General features: G+C 40.8%; 1 protein-coding gene and 1 long non-coding RNA gene across 3 annotated transcripts in view; one reads left to right on the top strand and one right to left on the bottom strand.

Annotated features, from left to right (window-relative positions):
- The window catches only part of CLYBL (citramalyl-CoA lyase), a 292,265-nt gene that overhangs the window by 218,465 nt on the left and 46,344 nt on the right, over window positions 1-27,456 (top strand).
- LOC119507022 overlaps window positions 20,480-27,456 on the bottom strand; it is a 110,356-nt gene continuing 103,379 nt past the window's right edge. For both annotated transcript variants that reach the window (XR_005211105.1, XR_005211106.1), the window contains exons 3-4: window positions 24,960-25,104; window positions 20,480-23,037 (exon numbers count right to left, since the gene is read on the bottom strand). This is a non-coding gene — a long non-coding RNA (uncharacterized LOC119507022). The remainder of the gene's footprint in view (window positions 23,038-24,959; window positions 25,105-27,456) is intronic.

The following is a 27,456-nucleotide window of genomic DNA, read 5'->3' as shown; positions in this document are numbered from 1 at the left end:
AGGGAGCAGAATTGTTCCATGTTGCCCCTGAGGGTGGAGTGAAGACAGACCCCATAAGCGAATGACTCAAAGAGAGACTTTCACTCAAGGGGAGCAAGAACTGTCTATGAATTAGCAGTGCATAAGTGGGAGAAAGTGAGTGCCCCATCAGCAAGGCAGAGGCCCTCCTATGCACCTACTCAGCAGGAAGCTACCCTTGCTGGGAGGGAGCTTGGGCCACCTGACCCCTTAGAGTTCTTGCAAAGAGTTGGATTTGACCTTGAACTAGTCATTTAGACTCTGTTGTTTGGACTTCTGGGAGGTGGATTTAGAGAGCTTCTCTGTTGGATATGTTATTGTTATTGCTATTGTTTTTCTCTTCTCCCTCCTTGCTTTTTCTGACTTCCTCCATGACCACAACCTCTACCCTCTCTTCCAGACTGACCTTTCACTTCTAAATGTTTTTTTTTTTCCATGCTCTCTTGATGCCCAGAGCATACATGCAGGCAGAGTGATGGAATTTTTGCAGTTGCAGTGCAGGTTTTAGGGAACAAAAGATCTACTTGCTGTACTGTTTTTCTGTCTGGCCTTACATGGTACCTGAAATGTTCTCATTCCAGAAAGTACTTGATAAGATGTTAATGCATTATCTAACACTATATGCTTTTTAAACTCTGTATTAACCAAGAAGAAAAGAACAAGTTAATTTTTTTGAACTTTATTTTGAAATAATTTCAAACTGACAGCAAAGTTGCAGAAATAATATAAAAACAATACAGAGAACTTCAATATGCACCCTACCCAGATACTCAGATTTACCAACTCTTAACGTTTTTCCACGTTTATATCAGTTGTGCTAGTCTTTGATGCAGTCTCATGGGGGCAGATGTATTAGTGTTGATTAGATTGGAATCCTTTGATTGTTTCCATGGAGATGTGACTCAATCAACTGTGAGTGAAACATTTGATTGGATAATTTCCATGGAGGTGTTACCCCGCCCATTCAGGGTGGTTGTTAATTGGATCACTGGAGTCATATAAAGAAGTTCATAGACAGAAGGAACTCAGAGCAGCTAAGAGTGACATTTTAGAGAGCAACTGAGTGTTATTTTGAAGAGGAGCTTCAGTAAGAGAGGACAAAATGCCCCAAGAGCAACATTTTGGAGAATGCCATTTTGAAATGCAACCTTGGAGCAAGCAGATGCCAGCCATGTGCCTTCCTAGCTAACAGAGGTTTCCAGATGCCAACAACCTTTCTCCAGTGAAGGTACCTTATTGTTGATGCCTTACATTGGACACTTAATGGCCTTGAGACTGTAACTTTGTAACCAAGTAAACCCCCTTTATAAAAACCAATCCATTTCTGGTATTTTGCATGACAGCAGCATTAGCAAACCAGAACATCATTCATTCATTCATTCATTCTTTCTTTCTTTCTTTCTTTCTATCTTTCTAAACATATGAGAGTAGGTTGCATACTTCATGCTCGTTTAACATTTACTACTTTCATGTATATTTCTATTTAAGAACCAGAATATTCACTTATATAACCACATTAAGTACAGTTATCAAACTCAAGAAATTTAACATTGATACAAAGCATATAGCCTATATTCTAATTTTTTCAGTTGTCCCAATAACATCCTTTTGAGCATTGTCTCATCCATTATTAGATCCATTCCAGGATCATAACAAGTTAATTTTGATGAGAAAGTCAGAAGGTGAAAGTGTCCAGATCCTAGTGAGCTCTGGAGTAAAAAGTGAACACCCCCACCCCCACCCCCATCCCAAGAAAGAGGATGATACAGGTGAGAAGCTTTTCCTACCAAACAAATGTGACTGGGGTTGATTCTGCAATCTCAGGACACTAAGGCTAAGGACAGGAAGGCTGAGGTGGAGAGGGTCATCTAGAGAGACACTGTTGAGTGCCTGCAGTTACTATTTCTAGATGCTTTTGCATCCATTAAATTATTTAATCATTAGAACAACCCAGCAGGTGTCCTTATTTTTATGGACAAGTCTTTTCAACACCTTCAGATGTTTACTTTCTGTCACTTTTAACAACATAAAGAATATTTTTAAAAGGGAAGAAATCGGTCAGTTCATTCTAATATGAAATTCACTTCACTACCTTTCTATTCTTTTTCAGTCTTTGTCACTTTGCAGGCATAATTTTTCCATGGTTGCTAGTTATAATTTTGTGTCCTGCTTTTTTAACCTGCTATATTGCCAAAAATCTTTGCAGTTATTATTTTAATAGATGTCTAATATGCATCAAGTGGTTTTGCTTTAATTTGGTCAACCAATTCCTTGAATATTTATATTTTTTCCAGTTTTTAACTATAATAATTTTGACAATGAAGAGCTTCATGTGTATAAATTTTTCCTTTTTAGACTTATTTCTTAAGAATACATTAGAATACATTTCTAGGACTAGGATTGCCAGATCAATGGGTAGGAATACTTTTATGGCTTTGTTATATATTGCCAAAACGTTTTACAAAGGGTATATGTAAAAAATTGTTTTTCAGACACTGTTAGTACATTATCAGCAGCAATACTGGAGTATACCAGTGTCTCCACATTACTTTTAACTTTGTTTCATTTCATATATGCTAATTTATACTTCATTATTGCTTTAATTTGCTTTTTAGAAAAATTTCTTGCATGAGAGAACATTTTTTATGTGTTTGGTAACTGTGTTTCCACATGCGTTTTGCCTCTTTACATCCTTTGCCCAGTATTCTACTGGATGACTTCAGCAGTATTGCATTGTAATTAGATCTTAGGTACTAGAAGCGGAGATGGATTCAGTTCCTATCTTTGTTATTTCCTCCTCCGTCCCCAGAGATGAAATCAATAATCTATAGGTTTATAAGCAATGTTGAGGTATTTGGAAGGATTTTGCTCATAAGATCAAGCATTTAAGGCACTTAAAAAGAAAATGCTTGTATTAAATTCATAAATACAATTTTAAAAGTTTAAGGTCTTTTATTTGATAAAGTAATTTTAAAATAAGAAGTATAAGGGAATTTAAGTTGTAAATGGCACTGTCTGCAATTTCAACTTGTTTAAGTCTATACAACTTGAATTAATCTCTTTTCTTTATAAAGAGAATAAGAAGATGGTAAGCTGAACACAAAAGCCTAAGGAAAGTAGGTTTTTAAATTTGTAATTTTAATGAATTGAATATTAATTTTACAACCAAAGTAACCTACATGGTCTTAAGTATGCACAGTAGCTCCCACAAACACCCAAACATGCATATTGACAGACCAATCCTTGTCCTTACTGTGCTGCAGCAGAGTTGCTGATTTATTTCTGGCTTTCTTCCACTAGTGGGTAAATTCCTGAGACCACGGTCCTGTTGGTGCCCATCTTAGCTTCCTGGCTACAATCCCAAATACCATGTGATCGCAGCTACAATCACAAATACCGTGCTATGGGTTGGTTTAAACGATGGGAATTAATTGGCTCCCAGTTTTGAGGCTAGAAGTCCAAAATTGAGGCATCAACAAGGCAGTGCTTTCTCCGTAAATACTATGGTGTTCTGAGGCTGGCTGCTGGGGATCCTTGGGTTCTTGGCTTTTCCATCACATGGCAATGTGCATGGCAACGTCTTCTCCTTTCTCTTCTGGGTTCCATCCACTTCTAGTTTCTACTTTTCCCTGGTGACTTTCTCCCTGTGGCCCTTTCTGTAAGGCCTCCATTGATAGGATTAAGACCCATCCTGGTTCAGTTAGCCACACCGTAACTAAAAATAATGTCAAAAGGTCCTATTTACAATGTGCTCACACTCACAGGAATGGATTAAGATTAAACAGTTCAACAGACCACATTCCCTAAACACTTAGCACAGTGCCAGGCATACAAGGGACACTTGCAGATGGTTGACAGAGGTGGGGTTAAGGGGAGAGGATATTCTTGATTTTATCCAGATGCTATGTTGTTAATTTTTTGCATATACCTCCCAGATACCTGTGACAGCTTCTCATTTGATATCCATTACGGCATTCACTTGATGAAGCCAGCTACTTATTTTAATGCATTATCATAAATACATTTCTAATATATATAATTTGACAAAAAATTATGAGAACCATTATTTATTTTATAATTTCCCATAGGAACTTTATTCAGTAATTTCTACACAAGGGTTGTTCAGTCCGTGTTTTCCCGTGTACTCTCTTGATACCAAAATGTTACTTTTGTGAGACACCCATCCATGAATGGCCAGTTTCATGACGAAGAACATCCTCTGCCAAGCTGAACTCAAGATCAGATCTTTTAAGCCCAAAGGCACTTCTTTTGAATGACAGCACCAAGATTTTAATCTTGGTAACAATTAAAGACAAGGTTCCCAAAGCATTTTGTGAAAGTCGGGAGAAGAAATTCCCTTTCTGTGATATAGGAGCTGTGCCCTCATGCGTAGCTTCCTCTTTTGGCATCTTTCCCCTAGTGGTGGGACAGATCCCAAAGTGAAGAAAGGCACGGCTGTAGGCCCTTGGCTGTCATGCTGTTAGTGATTAGCTGTTTTCAGCAATTATGCCCTTCCATCCAGGGTGTGACGGCTGGCACCTCTGGTAATGAGATGATTTCCAGGGCTTATGTGTTTAAGGTTCTGTTGGCTTCCTTTTGGCCTTCGCTTGCTGCTCTCCTTGGCAGCTTCATAGTTTACTGACATTATTACCAATGTGACATGTTCCTCTTGGCCAACACGAAAACTCAGGGAAGACTTGCCAGTCTGCCATCAGAAAGGGCTTGAAGCTGCACGTAGCCACCAAGGCAGACTTGCCCCCAGTGAGCAAGGTCATTGGGTCACCCATCCAGAGTGAGGTGCTCAAAACCCTTAAGACCAACCCATGCCCAGGTTTTGCTGATAAGTGGAAATTTCCTTTCTAGGAGTAGTATTTTTGGTGAAGTTGTCATACAAAGTAGATAAATGTTTTACTCCATAATTAATCAAATCATTATTGAGGAACCACTATCTAACTACACAAGGCTAGTGCTAAAGGTGGCAACTGCAGGCCTTCTTCTCAAAGAGCTTATGATCTGATGAGAAACAGACGACAACACAACAGTTGTCAAATAAACACACAGTTGTGTATTGTGATAGGTGATAAGAATGCAAAGTACAGGGTGCTAAGAGAGTGTGTTTACAAAATATAATTCTGGATGCAGTGTGGAATGGGTTGGCACCAGGCATGGGTGGATGGGGGAGGCCCTCCCATGCCGTCTTACTGGCCAGTGAGGGGGAGTTAGGATGACAAGGAGTACAGGTGCCGTAAGGAGACAGAATTCTGTTTCCTTTCTTCCTCCTCCTCCAAATGTATCCACCCTGACTGCTCCAAAAGACAGAGATGGGTTCTTTTTCATAGGAGGCCTTTACATTTGTCTAAGTAAAAGTCCATCCTCCTGTCTCAGTGGGGAAATTCCTCAAAGGAAAAAGTATCTACATTTCTATCACAGGTGAAAAATTTTAGGAGAGCCATGTTCTAGTCCCGAAACTGGAGCAAAAGGCCTCCTCACAAATGCAGTTTGCCATTCTCAAACCTCTCCATCCAGGCCCATTAGAACCCCTGAAGTGACCTGATTTCCATTAATGCCAAAGCCAGCCAAGCAAGGTCATGTTTGTAGGACTCCCTCCCTGTGACAGTCCAGAAAACAATAAAAACAGATGCAATCCCTGCTGTGGTACAGAAGCCCACTTTGGAAACCAGGGGGTCAAATGCCAATTATCCAGGTAAGCAGGCTCTCCCTGGGAGACCAAAAATGCATGTCAACATGCCGAGTGGAGAGAGGCTGGGAAATCAGAATGGCCACCTGGGAAAGGAGTCCTCAGCCAGGCAGTACTAATAAAAGTGGACAATGCCACAGGGCTGGCGTGGCTAAGCCAGGAGCAGGGGAAGGATGGCAGGTGGGAGGAAGGGCCTCCTTTCCTCCAAAATCAATGTCCCTGTTAACTTGGGCAGAAGAAAATCTGACAGCTCTGGAAACCTGCCCATCTGATGAGAAAGAGAAAGCTGAGAAGCAGTTGGAGCCGAAGAGAGCCCAGCAGTGCAGGCAAGATTAGTTGCCCATCAGGGACCTGGTGGCAGGACCTCTCTGCTCTGCTTTTACTGTTGCCCATGAGGGCTGCTGCCGGGCTCCACCATGACCTCCCCGCTGCCCTAGAAAGCAGCCTGGCCTTCCGGTGATCCTAGCTGGAACTGTTTTATAAAACACTCCAAAAAACAAAGAGGGCAGTCAGCTTTTGAGCCCTAGTTCCCTGAGGTGTGTCCAGTTTGGGGCCATTCCATTTTATTATCCGAAGTATAACTGAAGGCAAGAGGAACACTGAAATCTACACTGAAACCAAAGTCCTTGCAAGAAGATCCTAGTGAAAAACCATCCTTTTTATTGACAAAGTGATAATAATCAACTGATCCATGATGTTAATTTAAGACCTCTTGTGTGAAGACAACAGTATGAACCCACAATCCTTTATCCACCATTGCAAAATCCAGAGAGTTATGAAAACCAGAAGTTTTATCATAAGTTTCCAGCACTCACTTGGCATCAAAACCTGGCTTGATCTGACATGAGATTATCTGTAGTCTTTATCCCCTTAGTGTGACTATTTGTACATTTTGCTGTGGAAATGTTAATGTGTTTGAATTGGAGGTGTTGCTCCAGGTTTCATGGATGGGTGATGCAAAATAGACCATCTATGTACCATATTACCTTTCTAAAAACAAAAACAAAACAAAACAAAACAAAAAGCTTAATTCTAAAGCACATTTGGCTTGAAGGTCTTCTAGGGAAGGGATTGTAAACTTGTATCGTTATGGGTTTGGGGGGGTTATAGTCTAGTAGAAAAACAGTAACAGACTGAATAGAGCCCTTTACACTATAAATATTTCATAAACATAGACATTTGGAGCTGATGCAATTTCAGAAATTCCTTCTTATTTAGTCTGAGTACAGATTTCAATGGAGACAGTATGGTGAATCGAGCAGGTTTGGGAATCAGAAGGTGCCTGAGTCATTATTAATTGACCTTGTGGCTTTGGGCAGGACTTTTCATCTTCCTGGACCTCATCCATGAAATGAAAGAATTAGACAAGGTGATCTCTAAGGACCATTCCTATTTTCAGATTCCATGATTCTGTGAACTACCTTTAGGATAGATAGGGGACAGGGTAGCAAGAAGCTCAGAAAAGGCCTCTGGTCCTCATGATGTGGTAAAACCAAGAACATAGTTACGTGTTTTGGCCTCTTATTAGGGATGGAAATAACACAAACCAGTCAGTTGGGGTTCAGAGAATCATCCCACCAGTTAGGGAACTACTCATAGTCTCGGGTGGTTGGGTGATCAATAAACCCGATACCCTGTATGGTGACAGCCCTAGTGATGAGTGTGGCCGAGGAGGGTCCCTATTGTGCCAAGGCAGTGACATTGCATTCTGCTGGAAATCGATTTGGCTCTGTTTCATGCATACCTAGCAGATTTACCAGATTGTGAAAATGAATGTTTTCTATGCGCATGGCTGATTTTTGCATGCATCTGTTCACTCATCTAAACCTTAGTTACATGCTGCTAGGAGAATGAAAGGCTATAATTTCTTCTTTTTGAATCAAGAGTGGTAGCGGCACCATGAGTTCTGCTTTAAAATTCTGCGCCAAAATGGTGAACCACTTTTCTTCGTATTGTCTCAGAAAAAAATAAAGGGATAAGGCCGTATTTTCTTCTCACTTTGCAAATGGTCCTGACCTTAATGGAAGTCCTGTGCCTGAGAACATGGGCCTCTGAATATAAATATCCAGTGGAATGTAAACATGAATATTTAACAATATCATTTTCATGTGACTTTAATAACCCCTTGCTGGATTGTCATGTTTCCATTTTAGATGACAGTGCTTTTTTCAAATGTCAGTGGTCAAGTGCAAGAATAGTAATACTAATATTTATTTAGTACTTTGAATTTTAGCTTTTATCGCCCTTAATTAGTAAACCACAAATAATTTCTACTAAATAGGTTGGTACTACAATCTTCAGTGTTCATGGAGACAGTGTACTCTAGCAATTAGTAGTCTTTGGAATCACACAAACTCAGATTTGGGCTCTGGTTCTACAGCTGATTTATGAAGTGTCTGCCCTCTGGCACGCCTCCATAGTCTCATCTATAAAATGGGGACAGCTAGAGGTTTATCAGACAGAATGGGTATGAGGATTAAATTAGAATGTGCATGTAGAATGCTTAACATAGTGCCTGGTACACAGTGTATCTTAGCTGTAACTAGACATCAGCCACTTTGCTGTCCCCAAGTCCCCCATTTGGAATCACATCATAGCACAGTAAACTGTTGAAATTGAAAAGTTCATAGGCCATCACCATTTCCTAAGGTTCCACCACCTTTCTGGTTCCCTTTCCTCTTCCTCTCAAACTGCTAGAACCTCTCTGTTCTTCTTTATTTTGTAGAGAAATATGGTTTTCTTTGTCTCACTCCTAGCCCATCCCAGCCTTGTCCTGAGGGCTATCTTTCCACTGGCAAATGGCCCAACTAAGTTTCCTGTTTTGTTTTGTTTTGTTTTGTTTTTAACTAAACAGAAGATACTTTTCTCTCCCCTTGCTTGGCCTTTCTGTACTAGCTATATTTAAGGTGATTGTTAAAATAACATTGAAAAAAAAAACACAGTTCTCTCCCTTAAAAATTCTTACACCAACATTTAAATCTCCCTTTCCTCAATCCTCATTATAGAAAAATTATGGTTTACTATAAGCCCTGGTTCAAGGGCCAGTAAACCCATTGGAAAAGTAATTAACTTACTCAAGCTCATATAGTTGGAACCAGAGACTGGACTCAGAGCAGAACAATGATGCCTCCTAAAGTTTTCTTTATCACAAGGGTTAGATTTCCACTTTTGAACATTAAACTAAAAAGTAGGGAGAGAGCGCCAGGGTGACTCTCCTACATCACAGACTTCCCCAGGGGGGCACAAGGATAACACACCCCAGTGGATCACTGCACTCTGCCCCTGGGGGAGCCACTTCAGACCTATTTGCTCACCACAGAGTGTTTCTGAGGATCTCCATTCCCAAGAACAGCAGATTAGAAGTCATAGTTCCAGAAGGGAGCTGAAACCCTGAGAAGCAGAAAGAAGTCATAGTGGATGGTATGACAATGAGCAAATGGAAACCTCTGAGAGCAGAGCCACCTCACAGCATTTAGCAGAGGTACAAATATCCATGCTTATTCCAGTAGTCTCTGAAGTATAGTCCAAAACATAACTCAGAATTTGCGAAGTACCTAAATATTCAAAGCATTGCACTGGTTAATCTTGGTAGCTGTGGTGGTTTGAAGATGTATGTGTCCCCAGAAAAACATGCTTAAATCTAATCCATTCCTGTGGAAGTAAACCCACTGTAAATAGGACATTTGGTGAGACTACTTCAGTTAAGGTGTGACCCACCTCATTCATGATGGGTGTTGATCCTATTTCTGGAGTCCTTTATAAATGGAATGAATACAGAAAGAGAAAAAGAAAGCCACAGAAGCAAGAAGCTGAAAGCAACAAAATGTGGAAGAGAAGGGAGACCAGCGGATGCCTTCGTGTACCTTGCCATGTGGCAGAGGAGCCAAGGATTGCTGGCAGCTGGTCTTCAGGAAGAAGGCATCTCCTTAATGATGCCTTGATTTGGATACTTTCACAGCCTCAGAACTGTAAGCTAATAAATTTCCATTGTTTAAGCCAACTCATTTCATGGTATTTGCTTGGAGCAGCGTAGGAAACTAAAACAGCAGAGCAGGGAACAGAGGAAGTATAGCGATTTTATTTTTTTCGTTGCCTAATATAAGCTCTGGCTATAGCTTAGGTGTTCAGCATGAACAATACTCACTAAACCTATCCACCCCCCCCCCCCCAAATCAATAATATACAGTTTTGGTGAACTGATTTACGATGTCTTGGCTGGTGTGAATGCGGATTCCATAATACCTAACTGAAAACATAAGCCCTGGGAAAATTTGACATAAAAAATGCTAACCTTGGGACAGATATGTTTCCCTGGATGCCATAGCCTACCCCAAAAGTGCTGTTTAGGATATTCTTCCTTGAAAAATGACTCTAAAGGACTGTGTCCTTACTTTTGCTGGTCAGGACCACCCAGTACAATTGCCCTGAAAATAGGCAAGTGCCATAGGACCTGAAAAGTTGTGCAGGTGCCTAGTAAAACAGGCCCCAAAGAAGATAGACATCAGCTGTTTTCTAGTTCCCTCTGAGATTTCACGGGAAATGGTAGGGGCTCTTAATCCTACTGGTAGGATTTCATTTCTTTCTTACCCATCAGTAATGCGATAATGCCTAAGCAAAGATGTGAGTGACTCTGGAAATATGAATAAGGCTCAAGTAATAATGTAGGCAGTTGCTCATTCTTTCTCCTCCAAGTCAGGTCTGGCCTAATTTTATTGTTCCAGAACCTGGATTTATCCCGGATAACCATTTCCTTTCCAGGGATGATTTTCGTTGAGATCCTAATATGTTTTATCAAAAGAATCATAGATTTTATATTGGGAGTCCTTAAAGGTAGAACAACTCTTTTCTGTTTAGATTTCAACACATAAGTTTTTATCTTTAATGGTGTGTGTGAGAGAGAGACAGAGAAGGAGGGGTGGAGAAGAGAGGTTTAGAAAATTGAGAGACAGAGAAGAAATGTAAATGTCTCAACTGAGCTACTGTTGAAAGAAGACCTGTATTCCAGTTCTTGGCCTGTCTCTGTTTAGATGTGACAACGTGTGTGGCAGACATCAGCCAGCTATTCACCAAAATCCACTTCTTCCTCTTTTTGGCACACAGATTATTTTTCCCACCCTCCTTTGCAGATGTATGTAGCCACGTGACTAAATTTTCACCAACAGAATATGGGTAGAAGTAATGTATAATACTTCCAGCCCTCGCCCATAAAAACTTGTCACCATCCTCTATGTTCTTTCATGTACCTTCACCATCCACAGGCTGGATGTTGATGGCCAGAGAGACCTTGAAAGTTGTGGGTTAAAGATATTAGAGCCCCTGGCAGCCTGAGTCCCTGAAGTCTGCATGGAGCAGACATGCCACCTCCTCAACCCACCCCAGCCACTGATTCAATTTGACATGATTAGGAAATAAGTACTATTGCGCTCAGCTTCTGTGATTGTGGGGCTTCTGTTGTAGCAGTTCTCACTGATGGAGCTAACATGATATGAAGTCATTTGACCTCTTCATTTTCTATAGCTGTAAGGTAGAATTTGCTCTTTTTGCATTGCTTCACTTAATCCACTTGAAATTGAAATGTAATGTATATAAAAATACTTCCAATACTGTGTTCTTTTCCAGCCCTTTCCCATGGATTTTTACTTCGTTGCAGTAATAGTTTAAATATAATTTTATATTTAGCTCTTTTTCACATAACACACCACAAGCATTTTTCCACAACCCCACAGTCTTCATAATTATAAATGTTAATGACTGCTCAATATTCCATCAAGTTGACGTACCATGATTGTCTAAAATAAGTGTGAGATACTGCTGTTAGACCCTGCTTTGAGAAAATCCAGCTTATCTAAGTATTTAAACCAGGGGGTGGGTAGCTACTCTTAAAGGTAAAGGTTTTGTTTTTGTTGTTTTTTTGTTTTTGTTTTTTTTTTAATACTCTTGTATCTCCTCAGGGAAAAACAGGATACTACAGAATGACTATGTCATCCTATGGGGAATTTCAGTCTTTGGCCATAGCATTAAGAGCTCCTGGCTTCAGTCCCTCTTTGAAATGCCCAATTATTTTTTTATTCAATTTTATTGAGATATATTCACATACCATACAATCATCCAAAGTGTACAACAATCAGTTGTTCATAGTACCATCATATAGCTGTGCATTCATCACCACAATCAATTTTTGAACATTTTCATTACTCCAAAAAAATTAAGAATAAAAATAAAAGTAAAAAAGAAAACCTGAAACACCCCATCCCCTCCACCCATCCACTTCCATTATTCATTTAATTTTTGTCCCCATTTTTCCACTCATCTGTCCATGCACTGGATAAAGGGAGTGTGAGCCACAAGGTTTTCGCAATCACATGGTTACACCATATAAGCTATATAGTTATACAATCATCTTCAAGAATCAAGGCTACTGAGTTGCAGTTCAACAATTTCAGGTATTTCCTTCTAGCTATTCCAATACACTAAAAACAAAAAAGGAATTTCTATATAATGCATAAGAATAACCCCCAGAATGACCTCTTGACTCCGTTGGAATCTCTCAGCCACTGAAACTTATTTTGTTTCATTTCTCTTCCTCCTCATGGTCAAGAAGGCTTTCTCAATCCCACAGTGCCGGGTCCAGGCTCATCTCCAGGAGTCATGGCCCATGTTGCCAGGGAGATTTACACCCCTGGAAGTCATGTCCCATGTAGCGGGGGAGAGCATTGAGTTTACGGAGTTTGCAGAGTTGGCTTAGAGAGAGAGGCCACATCTGAGCAACAAAAGAGGTTCTCTGGGAGTGACCCTTAGGCACAATTATTAGTGGGCTTAGCCTCTCAGTAAATGAATTTTTGCTCATCAAAAGAATTTTCCATCAGGCACTTTTAAAAATTGGACTCCACTTGGGAAATACGGTTTAATTTGTATGTAGTATATGGTATAGTTTATCTTGTGTGGTATAATTTAAATACCTACTATACAATGCAAGGTACTTTTTATAACAGGAAAAAATTATATGTATGTACGTGTGTGTGCGTGCACACATATACATGCACACTTGCACACATATATGTATTCCTATAAAGTTGGACCCTCTCATTCAGTGGCTAATGGTACAGAGAATTCCAGCTTCCATAAAGGAGACCTGATCCATGTAGTCTTTCCTGAGAGTTCAACCCTCTCCACTTCTTTCCCCACCTATGCTATATCTCACGCAGGCTGCTGTGCCTTTCTTAGCCCAGAATGAGGGAGCTGATGTTTCTGCAGGAGCTTGGAGGGCAAAGGGCAGGTCTGCCTTGTCATGTGGCAAGGCACACTTAAGATCAGGCAGGTGTGGGGACGAGGGTATTCACATATGCTCACATTCTCATTTGCAACTAGCATTTTTGCACATGCTCAAAGTTTCATAATCTTCACAATCAACAATATGATAAGGAATAATAGAAATGGAAAGATGACAATAGATGTACTGCTTCAGTATTCTTTGTTCCCTTTCCAGCCTTGTCCATTTGCACACAGAATGTATACTGTTGTTGTATTTGCCAGAATACAGTTTTATTTTCTCATTCAGTCGTCTAACCCTCTACAGGAATCACTGTCACAGTGCCTCATGGTCTCAATATTGGTACAAGACTCCCATGTTATATAAACTCTCACTACTTGAGTCGTCACTGTAGCGACTTGCAGAAACTTTTAGTCCAAATGCATCATCTGGATCAAAATTTTGACATGTGTTTGCATGTGAGTGCCAGCAAAAACATTCAGGTTTCGAGTGACTTCAGATTAGAGGAGCTGGGAGTGTTTACATTCATGCATTATCACCAATGACCATCCATATTATTAAGGGATGATGTCTTCCAAGAAAGGTTCCTTAGCATGTTGTTTCATTGTTTACATACATCACTATACATGTTTAATATGGCGTAGAAGGGAAACATAAGTTGTATCCACTACTGTATAGTATCATGTACTATACACACATACTCATAAAAGCTCATCATTGTTAACTGATTGATAATTAGTGTTTTAAATGCTTTAAATTATGTGGAAAATACTTGATGGGCTATTAGGCAATTATACATGTTTTAATGTTACTTTTGAGAATTGATTATAGTTTTTGGGTGGGCTGGAAATACAACACTATTTGCTCCATTTATAATAATGGAACATAGGCTCCTGCTATCCAAAATCTCATAGCCAGCCATTTTCAGGGATGGATTAGATTTTGGATACTGAGGGATGTCTATATTTATTTGTATCCCTTGCTAGACTATGAGGTTCTTAAGGACAGGCACTATAAATGTAATCTTGGTTTGCCCAGCATTTAACATATTCCCTAACACTCAGTAGGTATTCTGTGAATCAATGAACAAAAATATGTATCATAATTTATTCAAAATTGGTCCTGTTATTGGATAAGCAGAGCTTTACTTTTCTTTCTTTTTGGAATATCAGGCTTCTGGTTCTCTCTGATGGGCTTAGGCTAAGAATTTGGGTGTGTGTTTCAAGGCAGCATTTAAGAACTGTATGTATTTAGTCAGAAGTCCTGCTCCCTCTTCCCCAACCAACATCCTCAAGGCTCTAGGGGATGTTGGGTGCCGACGGGGGATGTGGGGCTGCACCCAGGTCCCTTCATAGAAAGCATGCCACCTTTGCATTCTTCTGTGATTGGACAATAAAGAAGAGAAAAATAGATTTCTGCTGAGCTTACATTCTACTTGGAGAGACATAATACAAATGTAGCACATCCATTCCAGGCAAGCTGTCTAGTTGCCCTTGGGGGCTGCTGGCCTGAGATCAAGCAGGAACCCAGAGCATGACTAAGGGATGTGTCTGTGGTAGACCCCACATGCCTCCCACATGCACACATTTGTGTGGTCCCTTCCCACACTGACTCCAGGTTTGGCCACATGACTTGCCTCGGCCAATGGAACACATCCACAAATGTGACAGAAGCAGAGGCTTGCAAAGCACTTACACATTGGGGATTGTCATTTTGGAACACTACAACTTTATGATGAATCCCAGGATCTACTGCTGGAGACACATGACCCAACTGACAGTCCACGCCAAGAGTCACGCAGGTGAGTGAGGCCATCTTAGATCGGCACGTCCCAGCAAGCCGCCAGATAACCATGCCCATATAAGTGACCCACAGTGAGACCAGCAGAAGAACCATGCAGGTCTATAAATTCTACTTTTTTCCTGAAGTTATCATCCACATGTTCCAATCTGAGCTAGTTGCCTGTTACATTGTTATCTGGTCATTTAAAAGAGGATTGTCATTTTGGAACACTACAACCATGTGATGAAGCCGTGTGATGAAGCTTCCTGTCATCCTGTGAAGTCCTTCAGCCTAATTTTTAAGTTGTAGCTTTTATTTATTGAATTTCATGCCTTCCTGTTTCTTGATTTATTCTCATTTTAATGGCATACCTCCAGCCCCTTCCTTAGAAAGGATAGAGAAGGGGTAATTTTTTTAAAGTTGGCAAGTCTGCAGAAGTCTTTATTCTATCCTCACAGATCAGAGTTTTCTAGACTTAAATACCAAAATGAATTGATTGCAACTCATGATAACCAAGTCACTAAGACATTCCTGAATGTTAACCTTCCATTATGTCTTATATCCTTGGTCTGTTTTTCTTTTCTACTAGGTTGAAAGCCTTTTGACTAATAGCCCCCACCTAATCCTTTTCTGAAATAATTTGAATTGGCTTCACTTCATCAGTTGAGCATCGGAAATGTTAACCTCCATGCAGAAGTATATACATCAGAGCATGAAAATGGTTATGTTCACTTATTAATATTTCTCTCCCCACTTCTGGATGAAACAAGTACAGAATAATAAGAGCAGAGACTCTTTCTGGCAAATAAAACAGTTAATAGTTGGAAAGGTATGTTTTAGTGAAGATTGTTTATAAACACACCTCTTGCTGCCAAGATCTTAAAGTCTAATTAATTAGCACCACCCCAGCTCCCCCTTTCTTCTTCTATAATTTGCTTTCATCTTCTTCCATTTATACACACACTCTCACTGGAGCACACGCCCCTCATTCTCTTGCTTTCTCTTATCCTCTTTATTTCAGTCTGCACAAGTTTGAGCACAGAATTGCTTCCCTTCTAGCTGTTTTTTTCCTGCACTCCATCAAAAAATATTTTCTGCATCTCTAATTTCATCAAGATATGCCTGACTGAGAATGTCAAAACCACTGAGCAGAAGTGTTTAATCCAAAATTCCAAAGTCGGCTCTGCCAGTGATGATCAGCTGAGGAAACAACCTTGAATTTTTTCCTAATTATTTGTTAGGACATAAGTTTTCACTCTATGGGTTAGATTCACATCCTGCTTCTCAGCCCCCTCTTTACTGTGCAGAGACCCCCCACTGATTTCCAGTGGAGCTCTCTGTACCAAAGAAAGGCACATGGAGGGGAAAAGGTACCTGACCACATGTGGAAACACTGCCTTCATCAAAGATTTTACATAAGCAGATTGTCCCTTCATGATTTTATTGGACAGTCCGTTTCTGGCCATGTTTATGTAACTCCATAAACTGAGCTTTGACAGATCGAGCTGGTCACCAGCAGCAAGCCCTGAAGTGGTCTGGGCACTCCAGGATGGAGCTGGGGCCAGAAGACTGCAGTTCCAAGCCCTGCTTCGCTGTCTGGTGGCTGTGTGACATCAGAAAAAGCTGTCAACCTCTCAGAGCCTTAGTGTCATCATCTGTCAAACGGAATAATACTCTCCACCTCCCAAGTTTATTGCAATGGTAAAAATAAAATAAGTGTATGAGAAAACACTTTATAAATGATAAATTATCATAAAAATAATTACCTGTTGTTATCTGACCTTACAGGTAAGAATCAAAATGATACATTCTTATTCCAAGATTTTCCCCCTTTGGTTTTGTCCTCTTTTATATGAGGGGTGTTTTGTTGTTTAAAACATTTATGAAAGAATGTTTTAGAATATAATTAATGGGGAAGGATTTGAACACATGCCCAATCAGTAAGAAAGCTCAGTGTGAGGATGCGTAGGTGTTGTCTCAGGGTGCTGTCTCAGGGTGCTGTGGCAGTGGAACTTACGTTGTAAGCACTATGTTTCAATGAAGTGGTCTTTCCTGTGACACTCTAAACTTGAAAAAGCAGGTGATCTCATAATTCTAGGTTTCAAGATCACTCGTGAGTGAAAAACTCTTCCCTGTTTAGTTATTTTTATTTTCAGGGCCCATTCTGGAATCCTTTAAATATAGTCTAATCACATTACCTCCATGAATCACAAATCTCAACTTGGTCAGTCCCAGGCAGAGTAGTCGGGGTCTGAGTCCATGAGTCATTCATTAGAGATTTATGCATTACAGTTATGCAGTTCCCAGTGGGGTTACGTGTAAGCCTTTTCAATTGTCCGTGACTGTGCTCCGTATACACATATTGATCCCCACTCTCTAATTCCCAGACCTGGTTCCCTGCCTGTCTGTCTGGCTTGGTTAGAGCTGAATGGAGGCACCATGCTGACCCCTCAGGAATGGGGAAAGGGCCTGGCACCACTGGGTAGCCATCCCTTAATGGTAATCCTCCAGCCAATCAGTGGCCTCCAAGGAGACTGTGCCATGGCCTTCTAGATGAGGAATATAGTCACAGTCACACAGGAGAGTTCCCAGTCTCTGCCTCAGGACCCCATGCATGGCCCATCATCCCTGCTGCAGAAATAAACTGAACAGGACCTCCCCTTAGGAGCCGGTCAGCCCTCGTCGTTAATCAGCTTGGGGCTTCTCAAAATGACCAGAGGCACTCACTTCCATCCCCGCCAACAGCCCCGCCTACCCTCAGCCCCTGCCACCTGGGGAGCCCACACCAGGGCAGGGCAATCAAGCTTGGCTGCCACGTGGCTGTGCAAAGCTCACCATCAGCCCGGTCCCTGAAATATTTATATTCATCCATGCAAAGCTCTGACCCTCACTGGGGTTTAGGCCTCATTCTCTTCCCCTCTTTCTGCATAGAGTGTAAAGATTGAGTATAGTTTGGGAGGATTCGTTCATCCTATCCTAGCAAACCTATCAGCTATGGCTCACTGGGCTGGGGAAGCAGGGATCTCACCAAAATAGACAAAAAGCTGGCCATTGTCACCAATTAAGGCATAAAAAGAAATCTACAGCAAGAATTGAGTAGTCTCCCATTCCCTTTTATTCAGAAATTTTATTTCATTCATGCACAGGGAAATGCCCCTCCTTATGGATGCCCCTCTAAGGTCTCCATGCCAGCGCATTGCGGACTAAATGAACACAATATGTATATTTACTCAAAAAGATAGCGGGAAATGATCCCACAGAGCATTGTGGCTACCAGTTGTTTATTCAAGAACTGTTAGAAAACTAGATGATTGGCAAAAAAATAATCTAGAGAAGGGAGGGAGGCAAGACGATTTTCAGCAAAGATGGATGGATATACTGGAACCTCAACTAGCAGTCGTTCCCAAACATTTCAACAAACACATCCTAGGCACAGGTTTTCTGAGCAAAGAGAATGATAAAAGCCTGAGGTTTAGGTGAATTTTCCCATGATAGTGACAACTGTGTCCACAGAAGCAGCTGTCTCAAAACGAAAGGTTTCAGTGGCTTGGACCTCTCATCAAATTGGTTTTGCATGCCTGAGAATTATTTTTAAGTACTCTAAAATGGTATCATTTCCTAGTTGCAAATTATTTGGTAGTATTTTGAAGCTGATTGAAAGAGAAATGTGTTATTTCGTAAAGAGCAGCATTTCTGCATTATAAAAATCAGATGTTCTCAGTGGGGAGCAGGGTTTTATCTTTGTCAGCATTGGCTTTTGCATTCCAGATTGAAAATCTAAATGAAATAACTACGAGGAAAGGCATGGGGGAAGTTTATGTTGGAAAAGCAGGAGGGAGACACATTCACATATAAAATACATAGACAATTTATCTGTGAATTTAGAAAGCCTTTTCCTGTCTTATTTTTTTTTTTCCTATCTTAATAGTTACTTGTTATTTCACTGTGAGCGCTGTAAACATGGAGGACTACAGAGGTGCCAGGCTCCATCATGGTGTCCAAAAATTGGCTTTGTACATATGCTAAATTAGAGATTGGCTGGCAGAAGCAGTTCACAGATCTTGGATTGGCAGGGATTCCTCATGAAAGAAGACAGGGCCGCAAGCCCATGGGTCTCACTCTGCAGCCAGCAGTAATGCAACATGCTCCATCCAGGAAGCCAAATCCCATTTTAAAATAAATTTTGAATCTTTATCAGGCATCAGGTCTAGCCCAGGTAACCTACCCCCCAAAAGTCTAGTTCCTTTTTCTTTTTAATGAGGAAGGAATTGTGTTGAACCTTTCATGGGACAGAGCCTTGGAATTTTTTACCGAAGGATCCAGGGCATTTTAGTCCCTCCTCCAGTGAATAAGCCATTCTTGGCCTGGAAAGAGGAAGGTAGGATTCTGGTGGAGGAAAACCTTTCTCTTTTTGTCTTCCTTGGAAATAAGCAAACTGCTGTGATGGTTCTGATGCAAGAAGAATTAACACAGTGAAGTAACGTATTAGACAGCTGGAGCAGATATGTCTATGCCAAAAGAATCCACCATCTGGGTCTTTTTTCTCACTGTGTCAACCAGAAAATGCCTCTCTCATTTATGAGTAGCTAGTTGATGGCTTTGCTGTTCCTAGGAGATATACTTTTTGCTTTTTAAAATGCACAATAATGTGTTTTAATAAAAGCAACTTTTTGTTATTGTTGACCTTAGAATCCTAATCTTAGAGAAGAAAACTAGAGAGGAAGTAAGGAGACTTATTTTAGAGATCAAGAGGTGATTTGGCCTCAAATTATGACACCCGACAATTAAGGAACACTTCTGTAAGCCTTTAAAGTGGGGGCATTAGCTTTGGTTACTTTACGTTTCCTCTAAGGGTGCAGTGAAGAATGAAGGGCTGAGTTAGGTGACTCCCTAATGTGAAACCTGGATGAGGGCCTTGGGTACTGTTCAGTCATCAGTCACCTGAGGATGTGCACTCCATGAGAGCAGAGACCTTGTCTGCCTCGTCTGGCCCAAAGGACCTGGCACCTAACACACTCTCAAGAAAAAATCTGTTGAATATATTCATTGGGTCATCTCATTGGGTGGTGTCAGTGAGTCTAACATATTCACAAAGGAGCAAGTTTTGTATCACGTTCTGTATCATTTGTGACAGAGTGAAAAAAAGTGCTTGAATAGGCGTTAGAAGACTTGAGTTCCAATCCTGGCTCTGTCCCATCACTTTGAATGACCTTCAGTAATGTGTTGAACTCTTTGGGACTTCTGTCTCATTTCTAAAATCACTAAATAATTGTTGGGCTTCTTTCAGCTCTGAAATTGTGTGATTTTATGATTCTGAATCATAGCCAAATATTTTAAAATGCATTCTCTGAATGATGGAAGATATATATACTAGGCCTAAATGGAAAAACCAGAGTTTTTTGGTGGAAAGAGTAAGTTCCAAGCACACATTATAAAAACAGTGATTCAAAAGTATTATCTTCTCTTTCCCTTCTCTTTCAGTTGATGGGTAGCCAAAAGGGAAAATGACACTGATGCTTTGAAATTATGGGGACGCTGACTGTGGCTCCAGGCAGCACTGTGATAATATTTTGACCACCTCTTATTCACCTTGTTGGTGAAGGAGAGACCCACCCACACCCACCCCTCACCCCCACCCCTCACCCCCACCCTAAATAGTATAAGATGGCTGAACACACAATACCGGACACTGGACAGATGAGATTGGCAGTGGTTTATTAGTCACCTATACTCACACCACAGGAGTAGAGTGAACCAGCATGGGCTATGAAGACAGGCTTTTTAGTGAGAAGAGGATAGGGTGCCCCCTGGTTCCCACAGGAGGATGTGATTGGCTTGGTTGAATAATTTCATGGGCTGGCAGGGAAGTAAAACCCATTAGGTTGAGGACCAGCTGGAATGCAGCTGGTCCAGCTGAATAGGGAACTAGCTGGATAGGGAGCCTTTTCCACTGGGTGGCAGGCATATCTGGCAAGGATAGGGGAACTCACTGTTAGGTCTTTGGGGCCCTGTGAGGCTCAAAGATGTCAAAGCAGCACTTGAAATTTTAGGCCTGACAATACTGATATATATGGAGTATTTAGAGCTGACCAAAAGCAAAAAGATGGGCTTGGAGGCTTTCAGGCAGTTGCTGGGTGACCCTCAGGGGAGGGATGCAACATGCCTCAGGTGAAGGGTGTCCAAGTCATCTCTAAAGTCTGTCCAACTCAACTACCCCCTGGCTCTGTGACAGCCCCAAGCCCTGTCTCTTGGGACACAGTGTCACCCCTAGAGATCTTGCCAAAGACAGCAGAGTCCAGGTACTGTTCTGCAAAACAGAGGTGAAGAGAGGGAAGGACAGAAAAAGAAGAACTGACGTTTATTACCTGCTATGTTCTAGTAGCTCTTTTAGGGAACCATTCATTCCATTGTCCTTGGGCTAGACCTTCTATAGTGGTCCCCCACAAAATATGTCCATGTCCATAATCTCTGAATGTAAACTTGTTTGGAAAAAGGGTCTTTGTGAATGTTGTTAAATTAAGGACCTTGAGATGAGATCATTCTGGATTATCCAGGTGGACGCTAAATCTGATGACAAGTGTCTTTATAAGAGACACACAGAGATGGCCATGTGAAGACCGAGGCAAATATTACAATGATGCAATCACAAATAATGCTGATAGCTACCAAATGCTAGAAGAGGCCTAGAAGGAATCCTTCCTCGAGCCTCCAGATAGAAGCACAGGTGGCCCTGTCAGCACCTAGATTTCGGACTTTTAGACTCCAGAACTGTGAGAGAATAACTTACTGTTGTTTTAAGGCACCGTGTTTGTGGTAATTTGTTATAGCAGTGTCAGGAAACTAATACACCTCAGATAAGTATATTTCCAAGGATGAATATCATTAATTGGGAACTCGGATATCTTTTTTCCTAGTAACATCATAGTTGGTCTATTAATAATAAAAATAAAAGGCTGCTGATTTAAAGCATATTAATATTAATATATAGGGATATTAGATCTCCTTTGAAATAAGCAATTTTTGCTCACATAATAGCTGTCTATAAACACTACCTTCTGAATGAACCACCATTTTCTTAAGATCTTTTTATAGATGAAAACACCCCACTATCAGAGAAAAAAGGGGCTTCATTTTGATATTCCTCCATCCCCAGCTTTGTTTTGGTAGCTGCATTTCTGTACCAGAGCCACACTCTTAATTAACCTTCTCTAATTTAGGGTATTTTAGTTTCATGAAACAATTGTACAAATAAAATTATGCTGTATTATACATTCGTCAAACAGTAGACTGTCTAGTCTTTTGGCCAGAATTCATTGGCCAGTTCTCAGAACTCTGTCGCAATACGTCTTTTAATAACTGTTTTCCAACATAGTCTTCATTTCAAATTTAGAGTATGGTGCTAATCAATTTACTTGCTCACAATTGAGGGTGAACAGCTTACAATGTTTATGACAATATTGGATTTATTTATTTCCAAATGAGTGATTTTTAAATAACAGCACATTGTGTTCGTGTCTGTTTTTCACAATCGAATTTCAGTATCTGAGTAACTTTGCATTGATGGTAGACTCCCATCACGAAAACTATGAAAACAATGACCTTGTATTGGTCTCGAGTCTTCTTTCATCTCCCTAGTGTCAGACCACTGGGTTGTACCACTTGTTTCTCCTTCCACATCTTAAGATGATCTTTTGAAATAACCTACTTTAGACCCCACTGTTGCCTTACCTTCTGCTTCTTTTTCTTATTATTTCATTCTGTTCAACACACATTTTTTTTTCTTTCCCTCCTTCCCTCCCTCTCTCCCTATCTATCATCCATCATATATTGCTCTGTCTTCAACACACATTTATTAAATACCAACCCATGGCAGCCAGGTAGAAGAAACTAGTATATAAGTGGGTTATTTCAGTAGCTGGTGGTAAGGGCTGTGATGGAGGTCAGGAGCATAGAGAAGACACACTTACATTGGGTGTGAGGGTTGAGCTGGTGTGTTCAGATTTCTATCAAAACTGAGAAATACCCTGAAAAGGAATTTTATTGCCAGACAGACTTCTGTAGTCCTGAAGTTTTCTTCCAAGGGTACTTAAGAACTTATCAATTAAGTAGACAGGCGAGCTGGCCATTTACCACTTGTCACAGCCAGAATTAGGAGTGTGGATTTCATAATAACCTTTGGTTTCTGGTAGTCATAGACTAGGAGCAAAACTTCAAGCACAGCTCCTTTTGACCACCAGTGGAAGCTAATTTGGGATGCAGCATATCAAATCTGTTAAAGACAGAAAAAAAAAAGGGATGTGGGGGGAGAAGGAAGGAGGAAGGGAAAAAGGAGAAAGGGGGGGAAGGAAGGAAAGAAAAAAGAAAAAGAATCCGTTACATAGCTATTATATGCTCATGAAAAAGTTGAACAGATCTCAAAATATTGTCATATATTAATTTATTAAATAGTTTATATTTGTTTATTTACCAATTCTCATTGTTTAAAGGGAAAAAAGGATTAAGCCCTACATTTTACATTATATTAGATTCTTTGAGTTGCTGCCATAGCTACATAATGGTATAGAAAGTAGGAAAGCCATTTTTTTCCCAATCTATGGGAAAGGATAAACTAAAGATGAATGAATGGATGAATGAATGAATACATGTCACTAAAATAACCAGCAGAGATCATGTAATCAACTCCCCCAACACATACACAGACAAAACTGTCCCTGAACCCATATGTAGTTGGCACTTCCAGAGCCCTGAGCATCAAGTGTGTCACAACAAAAGGCCACTCTGTTACTTAGTATGAGGACACTTGGGTTCTTCAAGCCCTGCCTTCCTGGGCAAGGTGATTCCTGGAGAGAGCCTGGGCATGGTTAACGTGCAGTGTGGAGCAGGGTTCCCCAGCAGGGAACCCTTCTGGCTGGTGTCTAGCTCACGTACTTTCAGGTCCTCTAAAAGGAATGGGAGACTCTTCAGTCCCGTAAGAGCCTTGGGAAAAAAATAGGCTACATCCCTTCTGAGGCTGTCATCCCAGCAGAAACCAGGAAAGCCCAGGAAGCAACCCCCTCTCACAGGAGGTGAGGCTATGCGAGGACTCCTGGTGACCAGAGAACCTAGGAGGGGTGTAAGGGAAGGTCCTGTCCCAGAATAGACAACACAATTCTGCACATTCGGGAGGAGGGGGGTTTCTGAGAGTTAGAATCTTAAGGCCTTCCAAGATTGGCTGTAGGAACCCCAAAGTCCATCTCCTCTGCCACAGGGAGCATGCATTCTTCCCTGCTCTCCTGGTCCCAATCCTGTGCTGCCAGATGGGTGAGTCACTCAAATTCTAGGGTTCAATATTGGAAAGCCAGTACGGCTCTACCACTAAATGGTGTTCTCACATTTTATCAGAAACAAAGGAGATTTTTTTCTAAAATGCAATTTTATTGAGATATACTCACACACCATATAATCAATCAAAAGTATACAATCAATGGCTCACAGTATCATCATATATTTGTGCATTCATCACCAAAATCAATTTTAGAACATTTTCATTATTCCAAAATAAAGGAAAAACTAAAAATAAAAAGAACACCCAAATTATCCCATACCCTTTTCCCCCCTCTATTATTTATAGATATTTTGTGTCATTTTATTACTCATCTGTCCATACACTAGGTAAAGGGAGTGTCAGTCACCAGGTTTCACTATCACACAGTCACACAATAAAAGCTAAATAGTTACACAATTACCATCAAGAATCAAGTCTACTGGATTACCGTTCAACAGATTAACGTATTTAATAAAGGAGATATTTTGATTCTCCTCCTGATGACTCTTGTCTTATTTTGTAAATGGTTCAGAGTTTTGATGTTCTAGAGTTGTTTACTGAGGCCGTATGCAAATACATGTAAAACTGAACTAATAACACACACACACACACACACACACACACACACACACACCCCAAAATTCCACCCTTTGTTCCTCCTGGATTTCCTCCTTCCATTGCTGGAACCCACCTCCCTCCTACCAACACACACACAGAGGAACAAGAAAAAGAGTTAACCAGACAATGCTTAGGACTCACAGCAGGACTTTGTAGTGAATTCGATCTTTATATTGTTACATCTTCCTGGACTTTTTTCTTGTGCCTCCTAAGCTGCTACCACAAAAGCTACAATGGCTCAAACAGAATGAAGTTTATTTCTCTCTCACCTAACAGCCCAGAGGTAGTAGGTGGACTGGGGTGGTAGGCAGCACTCTTCCTTGACGTCATCCAGGGACTCTGACATCCCCTGGTCATAATGTCATCTGTTTGCATGGCTGGACCAGGCTCACCATGCCATGGATGAGTTCCAGCCTGAGAGATGGGAGAGAGAGTAGAGGGCGAGTGGCCTCTTCTAAGAAATTAAATGTTGCACACACCACTTCTGTTCCATTGGCAATCTAGCTACAAATGGGTCTGGGAAATGGCAGGCTTTAAGTTACAGACTATGTGCTCTGCTAAAAGTCAAAAGAAGGAGGGGAGAATGGAGGCTGAGGGCCATCAGCATTCTCTGCCACACCCCTGTGCAACCTCCATGTGATGTCTGTACTAGTATTACATATATCATCCTGCACTGCAATTCATTCCCGTTTGTTTCCTTGCAGGAAAGATGCATTTTTATGTCCCCAGGATGTCATACAGTACACTGAATGCTGCTGTTCTCTACCACCTACCTTGATGACTTGGTCACACTTTGGTCTCACTTTTATCAAAATTGCCGCATTCCCAAATTCTCAAACCCTGAAATTGCCCTCTCTGATGAAAGCTCCTCTGCTGCCCTTTGTCCCCATTGTCCAATTTGCCTTTGCCATGTACTCTGATACCCAGCCTCTGGAGTGGTCAGCTTACTCTTGGGTTTTCTTGCCACACTACCACCTAGCCTGGGCTTTGTGGTTAACTCTAACAACTGATGCCCTCACCATCACCCTCAATTCTTGGTCCCCTGTAATTCTCTTTTATTGTTGCCTGGGTCTGGAGTTTGGATTGCTGGGGAGGAATGTATTCATCATCCACTCATTTGTTCATTTACCTAAGTATGAATACATATATTGTTGGTTAGCTTTGGAAGAATGTTAAGACCGACTTTTGTGAAAATATGGTAATCTTCCCACATTACTATAAATTATTAAACATTTTACATTCTAAAAACGTTTTTGAAAAGCTGAAAAACTCCAATAAAAGCCCTGTTGTTAAGCACATTGAGGATATGCAGGGTTAGTCCAACATAGTAATCAACTAAAACTTTTTACCAACATCCATATGAGTCAGCTGTGTAATCACCAGCCAGAAGGTAATGCATTCATGGAATGGGTGTAACAGCCAGAAAAAGAACAGTTGGGATCCCCTCTGTTCTCTGGGGACCATAGTTTAAAAGGAACATCACCAAACCTGGATACGCCCAGAGGAGAGCAACTAGAGGGGAGAGGATGCTGAAACTATGTCACAGGGTTTCAGAGAAACAATTATTAGAACTAGGAGTGTTTAAGAAAAAGCCTTAGGGAAACATAATTACCATCTTCAGATATTTGAAAGGTTGTCCAATGGCCATATTTATGCAGAAGCAGGAGAAATCATCTTCCAAAAAGATAGAAGGGAGTCCTGCCCTGGTCAGCAGCTTCTTGTGAATAACTTTGAAGACCCCTCCCAACTCGAAGACTCTGATTCTCTGTATTTCTTACTCCAGGACCTAGATTACTGTTCATGTTGGCAAAAGATAAGAAAGAATTCACCATACCCAAGGATGGGGCACCTACTTCTTTCTTGCAAGAACCTGACAAGGAGAAAACAATACTTCCTCCACATTTTCACATTGTGTGTGTGTGCGTGTGCAAGAGAGAAAGACAGTTCCCATCTCACTCTCTAGTACGAGTATTTATTCTCTAGGTAGGGCAGCTATGCCATGCCCCACACTGTGCTAGGAACTCTTGAGGGCTTCAAATCATGGTCCCTGACCTCACTGAGTTTTTCTTGTCTATTTAGTTAGGGGGATAAGACTAACATACCCAGGATAAGGAGACATTATGAAACTAGTCTTCCATACAGTCCTCATTCCTTCTTTCCTCTCTCTGTCCCTTTGCAAAATCAATAAATAAATCATGTCTTTTATATACTCATTATATATAATTCACTCAACTTAATCACAGCCACACCCAATAAAAAAGGCTACATGTGCATACAACCTGAAAAAAAGTAGGGAAACCTCTTGTTCCCTTCTGCCTTCTTAGTTCAGCAGCACTAAGATAGTATTTGTTGCCAAAACATATTAAATATGACTTGAGAAATCCGCTTACATGCAGTACAAATTTAAATTTTAAAATCATCCCCACTCCTAGACCATAACAGCAGCAGATGGACAAAGGAAGAAATGGAACATGGACACATTTTGTACCAATAGTATAGGCCCTTTCAGATTGCAGTAAGTAATTTGCCATCTGCAACCTGTGGCCTTCCATTCCTGCTGAGGCACTGATTCAAAATTCAGGATTTCAGTTTTCTAAATTTGAACAAAAATATGAATCAGGTTGCTATTTGTGGTTTTTATGGAGGGTGGTGAGCACATTAAGCCTACCCACCTTCCTGAAGATTCCAGCAACCTGCAGGCCATGGTGCTCATAGGAAGGTATGTTCGAGAAATATAAGATCTGATTTCATATAAAATAAGTCTAA

The sequence above is a fragment of the Choloepus didactylus genome, chromosome 12 (assembly GCF_015220235.1).
Source record: "Choloepus didactylus isolate mChoDid1 chromosome 12, mChoDid1.pri, whole genome shotgun sequence".
Lineage (NCBI taxonomy): Eukaryota > Metazoa > Chordata > Mammalia > Pilosa > Megalonychidae > Choloepus > Choloepus didactylus.
This window is presented reverse-complemented; position numbering and strand designations above follow the sequence as displayed.